General features: G+C 36.9%; 1 long non-coding RNA gene across 3 annotated transcripts; it reads right to left on the reverse strand.

Moving 5' to 3' along the window:
* Positions 1-7,660: 7,660 nt before the first annotated feature.
* LOC113068513 (uncharacterized) lies at positions 7,661-9,541 on the reverse strand. 3 transcript variants are annotated; one of them, XR_003279565.1, is made up of 5 exons: positions 9,410-9,541; positions 8,909-8,978; positions 8,607-8,780; positions 8,330-8,506; positions 7,661-7,796 (listed from the first exon to the last, which is right to left on the reverse strand). It is a non-coding gene; the product is annotated as an uncharacterized LOC113068513 (long non-coding RNA). The 3 variants fall into 3 exon arrangements; XR_003279566.1 differs by having other exon boundaries at positions 7,689-7,796; positions 8,325-8,506; XR_003279564.1 differs by lacking the exon at positions 7,661-7,796 and having other exon boundaries at positions 8,227-8,506; positions 9,410-9,540.
* Positions 9,542-14,168: the final 4,627 nt, after the last annotated feature.

The raw sequence follows: 14,168 nt of genomic DNA on the forward strand, positions 1-14,168 counted from the left end.
GGTTGCTTCATATAAATTTCACAATCTATAGGAGCATGCAGATATGCAGTTTTAACATCCATCTGATGTAAATTCAAATCATATTGTGCTGCAAGCTGCATTAAAACACGCACTGAAGTCATATCGGCAGTAGGTGAAAATGTCTCATTATAATCAATACCTGCCACTTGACTATAACCCTTTTGCCACATACCTGGCTTTATATACTCTCCCATCAGGATTTTCCTTTATAGCATAAACCCATCTCCCCCCTACTGCCTGTTTACCTTCTGGTAGGGTTGTTAATGTGAAAGTGTTATTCTCTTTCAGAGAATTCATCTCATCCTCTATAGCTTCAACCCACTGCTCTGATTTTAAAGAGCCCAAGGCTTCCTTCAGTGTCCGGGGAGCACCACATGCAACACGATAGCAATAGTCAATAGTCAATGGCTGATCTGCATCATCTTTAACTTCATAATCATAATCTGCAAAGTACTGAGGGGGTCTTCTTTCTCTTTTTGGATATCTAGTACCTGGATCACTCTCTTTTTCACCCTTTGCACTGACTTCACCTTCAACTTTCATTTCTTGTGGAACTACTTTAGTCCTGTCTAGTTTTGGTAATAAGGTTTCAACCTCCTTCTGGTATGCCAAATATTCATCCACATCCTCCACTGTCTGAGTATCCCTTTCATTTGTACTTTTTGTGACAAACTTCACCAGTCTACTCTTAAGTACTCTCCCTGTGTCTGGATAGAAAACAAGATAAGCAGGGCTATTTTTGTCATAACCAACAAATATACCCTTGTCACATCGCACATCCAACTTTTTCTTGTTATACTTGTATGCATAGCACTCTAACCCAAACGCTCTCATTTTGGATAGATCAGGCTTCTTTCCAGTTATCAGGTAGTATGGAGTTTGTCCCAGACGTCTATTATAACATCTGTTTCTAATTATAGCAGCGGTTTGTACCGCATATGTCCACAACTCCTTTGGTAATTTACTCTCAATGAGCATACATCTTGCCATTTCAAACAAAGTCCTCCAAGCTCTTTCAGCTGTCCCATTTTGATGGGGTGAATAAGGAGCTGAGGTTTCATGTCTAATGGCATTCTTGCGGAGCAATGACTGAAATACGGAAGATGTAAATTCTGTTCCATTATCTGATCTTATACATGTAATCTTACCATACGGTGTAATATCAGCAATGAATTTCTCGGTGGCTACGGCAGTGTCACTTTTGTTCTTCAAAAAATAGGTAAAGACAGCTCCTGAATAGTCATCTGTGAATGCGAAGGCAAATCTGAAACCATCTTTTCCTGCTGGTTCTATAGGACCAGCCAGATCTGCATGAACAAGTGCAAACACATCTTTTGCCTTCTCATCTAGATCTCTATTTCTGTTCTGAGCAAATTTGCCTTTTACACACACTTCACATTTCAAATTGGATCTGTCAATTTTACCTCTAATTTTCATCCCTTCTGTAACATTCTCCAACTTTAACACATCATCATAATTACAATGACCCAGTATTTCATGCCATGTCTGAATATCATAGCACGCGTTACACTCATCAATCTCATTAACAACAGTACTCAAATAAAACAATCTGTCATACATATGAATATCAAAAATTGTACCATTTTTGTGAATGAGTCGGTTCTGTCCCTCTTTGAAGATTACTGTTGCTCCGTGTGAAATTGCCGCTTTGACAGAAAAGATGTCTTGAGAAAATGATGGCACATAAAGTGCCTCCGTCAACATCATGTCCACAATGCGACCATTGCTATTTCTCAAACGCAATTTAGCGGTACCCTTCTTCATCGCGATTCCACTGGCCCGTTTTCCATCAGCCAGCTCCAGAATGTGGCTCTGTGGCTTGAAACTTAAATCGAAATCAACGAACTTCTCAATGTCCGTAACGATATGTTTAGTAGCTCCAGAATCCACCATGAGACCTTTCATTTCCACGCCACCATCTGGGACTTTATTCACCTGCTCCACCATAAACCCATATGTGTGATCCTCCTCTTCGTCCACCGTTTGCTTCACTTTATCCCGCTTTCTTCGACGACAGTGCATGTCTATATGTGAGGTGCTTTTACAGAAACTACACCATTGTCTCCGTTCCCCGCGCTCCCCATCAACCACCGTGCACTCCGAGGCTTTGTGACCCTTCCGGCCGCAATTGTAACAGGTGAGTCTCATACACCAATTATCCCTTCCTTTAATTTTCATTATGCTATCCTCTCCCGAACTAGCAATGCCGAACTTCTCGGTGCTTTCATAGCTCCTCAGTTTCGCTTTAAAGTCAGCAAATGTTAGTTTTTCATCACTCTGCGTAATAAAAATAGAGAATGGTTTGAAAGTATCGGGCAAACCCTTTAGAATCATGGCAGTCAATAAATCATCGCTCAAAGTCTCTCCCGCATTCCGCAATGCTGTAATTGCAGTCTCTGAACGAATAATGTAATCTGTAACGGTTTCGTTTACACCTTTCTGAAGAGATGTCAACTCCGTATACAAACTTATCACACGTGGCTTCCCCTTACCAGCGTAGTGATCTCTCAAAATCTGTAATGCCTTTCTGCCATCATCCGCAGCCTCTCTCATCACAAGCGACATACTCTTGTCATCTAATAATTGGATCAGAACTGCATATACCTCTTCATTTTTACTGTCGTCTCTCTCCTCCGCACCCTCATCATTCACGGCCGGTGCTTCACTCAATATGATGGATTTCAAACCCAGAAGACGCAAATGTGCCAGGAACTTGGTTTCCCACAGTTCGTAATTCTTTTCCTCTCCGTCGAAACATAAACGATTCCATCGGTTCCCAAACTCTTTACTGGGCCCATAACCTGTTGGCGCTGCCATCTCAATTAGAGCTAGGTTACCGGTTCATGACGAAGGATTACAAGACTCACAACTCAGACATTATCTGGCGTTTAGTCTGCACACTCAAACAAGAGAGCAGCGGCCTTTTTATTAGTGATTGCACACCTGTGATCCACCCACTTCTTAATTACAGTCAATTAGAGAACATATACAATTACATAAGTCAACACAAATGATTCGCGAACCCGCTTTGAACTCCCGAACTGACTCAAATGATTCGCGATCCCGCTTTGAACTCCCGAACTGACTCAAATGATTCCCGATCCCCAAATTTACTCAAATGATTCGCGAACACGCTTTGAACTCCCGAACTGACGCAAATGATTCGCGAACCCTCTTTGAACTCCCAAACTGACGCAAATGATTCGCGAACCCGCTTTGAACTCCCGAACTGACGCAAATGATTCGCGTGCTTATAATTGCTGATCTTTGGATCTTTCTATTCATCAAAGAATCCTGATATATCTATTTTAAATATTGATAATAATAAAATAACAAATGTTTCTTGAGCAGTAAATCATCCTATTTTCATGATTTCTGAAGACTGAAAGGAATGATGCTGAAAATACAGCGGAGCATCACAGAAATAAATTACACTTTAACAGAGATTCACACAGAAAACAGCTGTTTTACATTATACTAATAATGTACCCAAACCAGAAAATTGCATCCCGGTCATGCCCATCCGAAAATAATTGAAAATGAAGTTGCACCAAAAAAAATAAATAAAAAAAGAATATTTGGTACATCAGTTTAGAAATCATGGTAGCTATGATTTTAGTAAAGCAGGAGAAAAAAAAAATCTAAATTGCGTTCTTTAGTAAACAGTTGTTTACTGAACAAATTTGGTCTCTCTTAAATGAACTACAACCAAAATGATTTAATGGATCAAACATTTCAGCTAATGTCATAAATAACACAGGGAGTCCAGCTAGTTGCACATTACTATATTATAGGTTTAATTTAATGAAACCCAAAGTATTAATTTGAAAATGGTAAACATTTACCCTAAATAATGTGACATTCTTTTGATAACCTCAAGGCAGATGCATGTAACACTACATCTTACATTTAAAACCTTACAGTAAATTTATACTTACAGGTACTTCTTTTGGGAGACAGGAAAATCCAGTCTTGTTTGCTGTAACAAGTCAATGTACATTTATTAATTTAAATAAGATGCAAAATGCATAATTTAATTCATCAAAGCTACATAAAAAATGTAATTATCTTCTGTATTGCAGCTGTAGAAAGGGCAATTCTGGAAACACTAGAGAAAATGGACATGAGGATCAACCATCTGACTTCACTGGTCCAGTCTCTAGTGGGGAACAGGAGTATTGTACCCCAAATGCAGATGGCTGAAGAGGAAGAGGGTGGTGTCTTTCCTTTAGCATCTACTGCAGACCTAGATAGGCTGGAACAAAGACTGGCAGAGAATGGGAAGATCACTGAAACGGTCAAATCTACAACTACTAACAAAATGTAAACAAACTGTTTGTGTGCTAGCGTGTGTGTGCGCATGTTTACACACACTACCAGTCAAAACCATGGAATGATTCAGGTGAAATGTTGCTGAAAGAAGTCTCTAATGCGCACTGCATTTACTTGCTAATGTATAAAATTATTAATGAAAAATAATGAGCTGTTATTTTAAAATATTTTTATATACTCATTAATCCAGCCTCCAGTGTCACGTGACCCTTCAAAAATCATTAGAATATGCTTATCAGTTAATAGCAATTATTAAAGGCAGTTATTAATAATGGTTCTTCTCATCAGTATATTTTATGAAAACTATAATTATTTTTTAAGAATCTTTAAAAGTTAAAAATACAACTGATTTGCAGTGGTTAAAATCATATGTTATGTTGGCGGATCATAGTAGATGCATTTGAAAGTTTTATTATAATCCTAGTCTGTGCGGTTATCACCAGTCTATTAAAACATATGTCACTAGTTAAAACTGCTTATTTCTCTGGATTTAAACAATCTTCGAAACATTTGGGATAATGTAAGTACACAACACTGTTCGAACAGTGCACTATGGTTTACACAAAAACTTGAAACAGTACAACCATTTTCACCTTTGATAATAATAATAAATGTTTCTTGAGCAAAAATAAAATCTTAATTGTTCCATTCTTTTAACTAGATGTGTATAGAATACAGGTCAATTTAATGCTAAAATATTACTTCAAAATGTACCTGTTGAAGGTGAACAGATTATCTATCAGGAGCCAAACATGAAGAAAGAGAGGGATCCGAAAATCACAAATCGGAGCACTCCTAATAGTTAAGTTCACTAATGTTACACAAATACAAACAATAGAATTAATGGCGGAGCTGTCAGAGCAACTAAAAATAATGTATAACCAGTTTCAAATTGGTGAAACATAATCTGATGTTGTATCAGCCATTATTAAAAATATTTAGAAAAAAAATAAAAACTTAAATTAGACTTAAAACATCAGTTAAGCCCTTTCGAAATCCATTTACCCAACCAATACTCACGCGAAACAACTTGGTATACTCCCTGATTAACAAACAGGTGATAGTCATCATACACAACGTAATTTGGAAGTTATTATAAAACCGTTTAGATAACTTTGTCCGCTTTATTCACACGAACCAGATAAAGAAAAAAATATCTAACTTTCATTTCAATGTAAGTATTTTTTTTTTTTTTTTTTTTTTTTTTACATTTTTGTAAATGTTTCTTTTAACATAATACAGCTTCAGCTATAAAGAACCCCGTCCTTCTGTCTCCAACCAAAGCAGACGCGGAAAAATGTATTAAAGATTTCCTACTCTTGGCCCCAGGGAGGATTTTTTTATTTTTTATTTTTTTGGATGCTGTATATATGTTACCAATAGTGTATTGTTGTTTGCATAAACTTTTTTTTTTTTTTTTGCCTGTTATATATATTTCATAAAATCAGCAAATGTATGTTCTTTAGTTGATCGTTTGGTTTATTTGTTCATTATTATGTTTGGTAATTGTAACATGCATGACGGAATTTATTTAAAACCTCGCAAGAGTATTTTATTAAAATAATAGGAGGGGAAAGTTTTGATAAAAGGATGTCTGTCCTACATCAATCAGACATCTGGCAGACATATGAACATCTGATTAACATCGTTTAAAGAGCTTATTCTAGGTTCTTATTTATTTACGTCTGGAATACATTGGATAGGCAGGGACGTCTCAGCGACTTATGCCAGATGAGCAAACGCCCTAAAATATACATCTGCCAGATGCAAAAGATGACGTTGCACTTCTCCTCAACTTAAATGAGCCATCTGGGAAATGATTCGCGAACCCACTACAAACTCCCAAATTGACTCAAATGATTCGCGAACCCACTACGAACTTCCGAACTGACTCAAATAATTCGCGAACCCGCTTTGAACTCCCGAACTGACGCAAATTATTCGCGAACCCGCTACGAACTCCCGAACTGACTCAAATGATTTGCGATCCCCAAATTGACTCAAATGATTCGCGAACCCGATGTGAACTCCCGAACTGACGCAAATGATTCGCGAACCCACTACGAACTCCCGAACTGACTCAAATGATTCGCGATCCCCAAATTGACTCAAATGATTCGCGAACCGGCTCTGAACTCCCGAACTGACGCAAATGATTCGCGATCCCGCTACGAACTCCCGAACTGACTCAAATGATTCGCGATACCCAAATTGACTCAAATGATTCGCGAACCCGCTTTGAACTCCCGAACTGACTGAAATGATTCACAATCAGAAGTTCCCATCCAAATCAAATGACAGCCAGCGCTACTATTGGTTTAGTTCTAAATAGTATGACAAAGTATTTACGCTGAGGTAAATAATTATTGCCTGTGTTGTCTTATAAATCTACAAAATACTACTGTAGATACATATGTAAATTCTCTTTTGTCAAATAATTTTACTTTCGTCTATTTCATGCAAGCTTACTCACTAGGTGCACATTTTTATTTCAGTCTCTGTTTCTATGCAAACAACTATGCATTTGCACAAGTACTTATAAATATTAAGATTGTGTGTTTCTGTCTTATAAATACCTCTGCATTATTTAAAAATGATTAGTGACTATTTTTGTAATTGCAGGACATTCTGCAAAATATGGGAGCTACACTATGATGAACTTGCAGACCAACAACATAACAGACATACAGCTGGTGCAGGTACTTCAACTGCAGACTATGGATAACATACTCCTGTTATGTATAACTATGTAAAATTGCAATTATACGGTTTTTAAATGTCATGTAAGCGGTTGACAACTTTGTCTTTAATATCAGTTTGTAACAAATCTGTGCAAACTTTAGAGATAAAATACAGCATACATAACATACTCAGCAATTTTTACGTAGAGAAGAAAAGACTTATATTTATCATGCACACTTCTTTATATAGAAGTAATTTATAGAGATATTACATATACATTTTATACTTGTGTGTTTCTACTAAGAGCAATGAGGAAGGGGGAAGATACCACGTGGAGAAGGAGGGTCTTAGAAGAAGCTTGGACCTCCTGGAGGAAAGCGGTGTAAAGTTGGACTGTGTTGTTACTGACCGTCACCCCCAGATTAAAAAAAAGTTTTTAAAGGGTCGTAAAATTAACTACTCTTATGACGTCTGGCACATGGCGAAAGGTAATGCTTGCGTCTTTGAAAGAAAATAAAATTCAAATATTCATGGTATTAGTATCCATATTTCTGAAAAAGCTTACTGCATCAAATAAAATAAAAAAATCTGATATGTTTTGCCTGTAACTTTTACTCAATCAGGATTGACAAAGAAGATGTAGAAAATGTCCAGAGAGAAGGACTGTAGTTTGGTGAAGAAGTGGCATAAGAGCATCCCCCAGCACCTGTACTGGTCTGCCAGCAGCTCTGATTCAGGACCTGAGAAGGGAACCAGATGGACCTCCATCATGAACCACATTCAAGACAATCACACACATTCTGACCCAGCGTCCCCTCGGTGTCAACATGAACATAGGTCAGAACACAACACATAAACAGTTATGTTTGAAAGGAGGCATACTATTGTTTTCTGTGTGGGCAAACTGCTACTGCCTTTCAGTTAGAGGTCACAGTTTACAGAATGGTACAGATTTATTGTATTAGTATAAGTATATAAGTGCTATTTTTAATATTTTCATAATTTTAATGAATAAAAAAGTTGATTTATTCACTATGACAATATGAACAATTGTTGTGTTTGTTTCTCTTATCCTTTAGGTTGTATCTTGTAAAGATGACTTCAGTGAGAATGCTGTGTACAAGCTTCTCTTTCCAGAGGGAGGACACACCGTCAAACCAGTAAAAACAGAGCCAACATTTTATAAGCTTTTCCCAAAAATATTTATTTTAAACAACACTTACAAATGTGCAAATAAAATGAATGTTTAAATGAATAACTTATTATACTTTACAGGCTGTGTCATCAACTTGATGAATACTGTTTTTGAAGAAGTTGTCCGTGATCCTCTTCCATATCTGGATGGCATACAGCAGATTCCTGTGCCTCCGGACCGGTCTTCTCAGCATGACAGACCTTCCATGGAAGAAGCTGTTGCTCTGCATGTGTCACGTTTCAGTCAAGACGGGGTCTGAATCCAACATATTGTCCAGCAGCATCAGGAAACATCAGGATGCAACAGAGCCCAATTATTTACACAAAATGTAGCAAGTGTGTGAAACTGGCCTTACCTTTCCATCCCTCTGACTGTAACGCCCATGGTCAGCTCTATATACATTCATTGCTACATTCATTCATTGCATTTTACAAAGAATACAGTATATATTGAGTCACACAGGTTCAAGGCCAGGATGGTCTGTCATGCAGGATTTTGTATTAGGCACTTTTCTCATTTTTCTTGTGACCTGCAAAAGAAAACAAATCATAATGGCACTGTTATTTACAGTAATCTTTCATACTTTGTTTGGAAGTAGAAGAAAGCACACACATAGATAGGTTGAATACATTTCTATCAAGTGTACTAGTGAAATACCTGTGGTATTTCCCTGCAACATATATTTTCTCTCTCGAGGGCCATGCGTGCACAATTTCCACAAGTACACCTGTAAAAAAAGATAGACCTTGATTAAGTTTTTGTTGTTATGAGGCTAAGTCCTAATCACAATAAAGCAGCTAGTAAACATGACATTGACTATATTGAGTGGCTTCTATACTGTACTTTTGTTGGCTAAATAAATCAACTTTAATAACTTCAATAGGCTAACTTACTGTAAATACTTTTCAAACAATACATTCACGCGCTAACGTTACACAGTTCACTGTTTTATGTTCTTGATTCAACGTGAAAAACCTATCATTGTAAAATTATACGTTGACAATATAATAATTTTAATGTTTTTAAAATCATGCTAAAATTGTGACTGCTGACGTTATAACTTAACGTGTAAAGTTAATGCTATATGCTAGTTAACGTTTAGGTTGAAGTTCTAGAATTGACGTAACAGTTCTTATTGAAAATAAAAAATAAACTTACCACTCAGAAGCGCCCATTTCCAATCTTAAAACATTAGGTTGTTCCTTAAAATCGGCATCTTCATCTGAAACGGACTCAAACATGTACTGTTGAACGCCTCATCTCTCCATTGTCACGCTGGAGCTGTTTGTTGTCACTCTGAGCTGCTGTGACGAGCCCGCAGTGAAACAGCCAATCAGAGCAGAACTCCTCATTACTATTCATGACCCTTCCAAATAAGGTAAAAACAGACCATTTCATTCTAGGGACAATTTCTAGGGTTGAAAATGGACCTGTAAAACCATCTGGACATTTTAAACGCCCTTAAAAAGCCACATACACTCTTTGTAGATATCAGAGACAAATTTAAAATATTATTTCAACACATTCTAGGGCACCTTTAAAACAAAAAATATGAGTACACATATCACAATATTTCCATTCCGAACTGCTTTCCACATCGAAACATCCACGAACATAACCAGGTGAGCAGATCACTCTCTCACTATTTGATAGCTCTAGTCTTTATCCACTCATCATCATCATCATCATCATCATCCACCAATCAGAACACACAGAACTCTCTGACCACAGCTGCTGTGCTTCAAAAGCTCTTGCAGCAGCTCAACACTGGTTTTCTCTGAGGTGGTCGGATCACATCAGATTGTGGTTAATCTTGCAGATCATGACTTATATCTACTCTTCCTCTCCCTGCAGTTTGGTAATATAACGATTCCTCCTTTGAACTCCCACCTCTTCTGTGGGTTTTATTGTTCTGGGTCTGAATTTGGGCTCCTGGGGTCTCAAAAAAGAAACATTTTCAATCTCCAAGGTGAACGTTATGACAACACACTTTTAGAAAAAAGGGTTCATTGGGGTTCTATATAGAACCATAGGGTTCTTTACTCAACTCCAAAGAACCTTTTATGCTAAACAAGTTCTATAATGACAAGAAAGAACCCTATTGTCACAAAGGTTCTTTAGGCTATTATTCATTCATATATTACATTATTCTGCAACATTTTGTATTTGTAATTAAATTATTGTTTGTAGTAACTTAACATCACATTTTAATCATGCTGATTTTTGGAGAAAAAACTGAAATGGCACTCTTCGTGTGATATTGATTAACTACATAAAATGATTTAAATATATACATTTTCTAACCCCCATATCTTAAATTTTGTGATCATTCTCATGCATTCATAAATGCATTTGAATACACCGAATAATGCAGTGAAAGAACGCACTCAAAATGCACATGTTCACTAGTATGACTTCATCATGTAACTTTACATTAGCCTAGATGCGTGCACTTTTTAGGCACGATTTGTTTAGTTTTTGAATACACTTGATACTGTTAAAAGGCACATCATTAAAAAAAAAAAAAAAAGAGTTCACATATCACACCTAAACACACGTGAAAAACGCCATTAGAACTAGCTACTAAATTAGTTAAAAATGCCTATCCATATACAGCTATGATTCGCGAACCCCAAAATGACTCAAATGATTCGCGATCCCGCTCCGAACTCCCGAACTGACTCAAATGATTCGCGAACCCGCTTTAAACTCCCGAACAGACGCAAATGATTCGCGAACCCGCTTTGAACTCCCGAACTGACGCAAATGATTCGCGAACCCGCTTTGAACTCCCGAACTGACGCAAATGATTCGCGAACCCGCTTTGAACTCCCGAACTGACGCAAATGATTCGCGAACCCGCTTTGAACTCCCGAACTGACGCAAATGATTCGCGAACCCGCTTTGAACTCCCGAACTGACGCAAATGATTCGCGAACCCGCTTTGAACTCTCGAACTGACTCAAATGATTCGCGATCCCCAAATTGACTCAAATGATTCCCGAACCCGCTTTGAACTCCCGAACTGACGCAAATGATTCGCGAACCCGCTTTGAACTCTCGAACTGACTCAAATGATTCGCGATCCCCAAATTGACTCAAATGATTCCCGAACCCGCTTTGATCTCCCGAACTGACGCAAATGATTTGCGTGCTTATAAATGCTGATCTTTGGATCTTTCTATTCATCAAAGAATCCTGATATATCTATTTTAAATATTGATAATAATAAAATAACAAATATGTTTCTTGAGCAGTAAATCATCCTATTTTCATGATTTCTGAAGACTGAAAGGAATGATGCTAAAAATACAACGGAGCATCACAGAAATAAATTACACTTTAACAGAGATTCACACAGAAAACAGCTGTTTTACATTATACTAATAATGTACCCAAACCAGAAAATTGCATCCCGGTCATGCCCATCCGAAAATAATTGAAAATGAAGTTGCACCAAAAAAAATAAAAAAAGAATATATTTGGTACATCAGTTTAGAAATCATGGTAGCTATGATTTTAGTAAAGCAGGAGAAAAAAAAATCTAAATTGTGTTCTTTAGTAAACAGTTGTTTACTGAACAAATTTGGTCTCTCTTAAATGAACTACAACCAAAATGATTTAATGGATCAAACATTTCAGCTAATGTCATAAATAACACAGGGAGTCCAGGTAGTTGCACATTACTATGTTATAGGTTTAAATTAATGAAACCCAAAGTATTAATTTGAAAATGGTAAACATTTACCCTAAATAACGAACAATCTTCGGAACATTTGGGATAATGTAAGTACACAACACTGTTCGAACAGTGCACTATGGTTTACACAAAAACTTGAAACAGTACAACCATTTTCACCTTTGATAATAATAATAAATGTTTCTTGAGCAAAAATAAAATCTTAATTGTTCCATTCTTTTAACTAGATGTGTATAGAATACAGGTCAATTTAATGCTAGAATATTACTTCAAAATGTACCTGTTGAAGGTGAACAGATTATCTATCAGGAGCCAAACATGAAGAAAGAGAGGGATCCGAAAATCACAAATCGGAGCACTCCTAATAGTTAAGTTCATTAATGTTACACAAATACAAACAATAGAATTAGCCTAATGGCGGAGCTGTCAGAGCAACTAAAAATAATGTATAACCGGTTTCAAATTGGTTAAACATAATCTGATGTTGTATCAGCCATTATTAAACATATTTAGAAAAAAAATAAAAACTTAAATTACACTTAAAACATCAGTTAAGCCTTTTAGAAATCCATTTACCCAACCAATACTCACGCGAAACAACTTGGTATACTCCCTGATTAACAAACAGCTGATAGTCATCATACACAACGTAATTTGGAAGTTATTATAAAACCGTTTAGATAACTTTGTCCGCTTTATTCACACGAACCAGATAAAGAAAAAAAATATCTAACGTTCATTTCAATGTAAGTATTTTTTTTTTATTATTATTTTTTTTTTAAACATTTTTGTAATTGTTTCTTTTAACATAATACAGCTTCAGCTATAAAGAACCCCGTCCTTCTGTCTCCAACCAAAGCAGACGCGGAAAAATTAATTAAAGCTTGGCCCCAGGGAGGATTTATTTATTTTTATTTTTTTGAATGCTGTATGTTACCAATAGTGTATTGTTGTTTGCATAAACTTTTTTTTTTTTTTGCCTGTTATATATATATATATATATATATATATATATATATATATTTCATAAAATCAGCAAATGCTCTTTAGTTGATCGTTTGGTTTATTTGTTCATTATTTTGTTTGGTAATTGTAACATGCATGACGGAATTTATTTAAAAGCTCGCAAGAGTATTTTATTAAAATAATAGCAGGGGAAAGTTTTGATAAAAGGATGTCTGTCCTACATCAATCAGACATCTGGCAGACATATGAACATCTGATTAACATCGTTTAAAGAGCTTATTCTAGGTTCTAATTTATTTATGTCTGGAATACATTGGATAGGCAGGGACGTCTCAGCGACATATGCCAGATGAGCAAACGCCCTAAAATATACATCTGCCAGATGCAAAAGATGAAGTTGCACAGACGTCTCCGCAACTTAAATGAGCTATCTGTAAATGAGCTATCTGGGAAATTATTCGCGAACCCACTACAAACTCCCGAACTGACTCAAATGATTCGCGATTCCCAAACTGACTCAAATGATTCGCGAAACCCACTTTGATCTCCCGAATTTACCCAATGATTCCCCAACCCGCTACGAACTCCCGAACTGATTAAAATGATTTGCAATCCCGCTTTGAACTCCCAAACTGACTCAAATGATTTGCTATCCCCAAACTGACTCAAATGATTCGTGAACCCACTTTGAACTCCCTAACTTACCCAATGATTCGCGAACCCGCTACGAACTCCCGAACTGATTCAAATGATTCGCGATCCCCGAACTGACTCAAATGATTCTCGAACCCACTCCCGAACTGGTTCAAATGATTTGCGATCCCCAAACTGACTCAAATAATTCGCGAACCCAATGTGAACTCCTGAACTGACTGAAATGATTTGCGATCCCAAAACTGACTCAAATGATTCGCGAACCCGCTTTGAACTCCCGAACTGAATCAAATGATTTGCGATCCCCAAACTGACTCAAATGATTCGCGAACCGACTTTGAACTCCAGAACTTACCCAATGATTCGCGAACCCGCTAAGAACTCCCTAACTGAATCAAATGATTCGCGATCCCCGAACTGACTCAAATGATTCGCGATCCCGCTCCGAACTCCCGAACTGAATCAAATGATTTGCGATCCCAAAACTGACTCAAATGATTCGCGAACCCGCTACTAACTCCAAGTTAAGAATATGCTTAACTTAGATCAAAACAAACCAACTTCAGTTTTATTCAAATTAAGGTTATGTATTTTTAA

This window comes from Carassius auratus, linkage group LG45M (assembly GCF_003368295.1).
Source record: "Carassius auratus strain Wakin linkage group LG45M, ASM336829v1, whole genome shotgun sequence".
Lineage (NCBI taxonomy): Eukaryota > Metazoa > Chordata > Actinopteri > Cypriniformes > Cyprinidae > Carassius > Carassius auratus.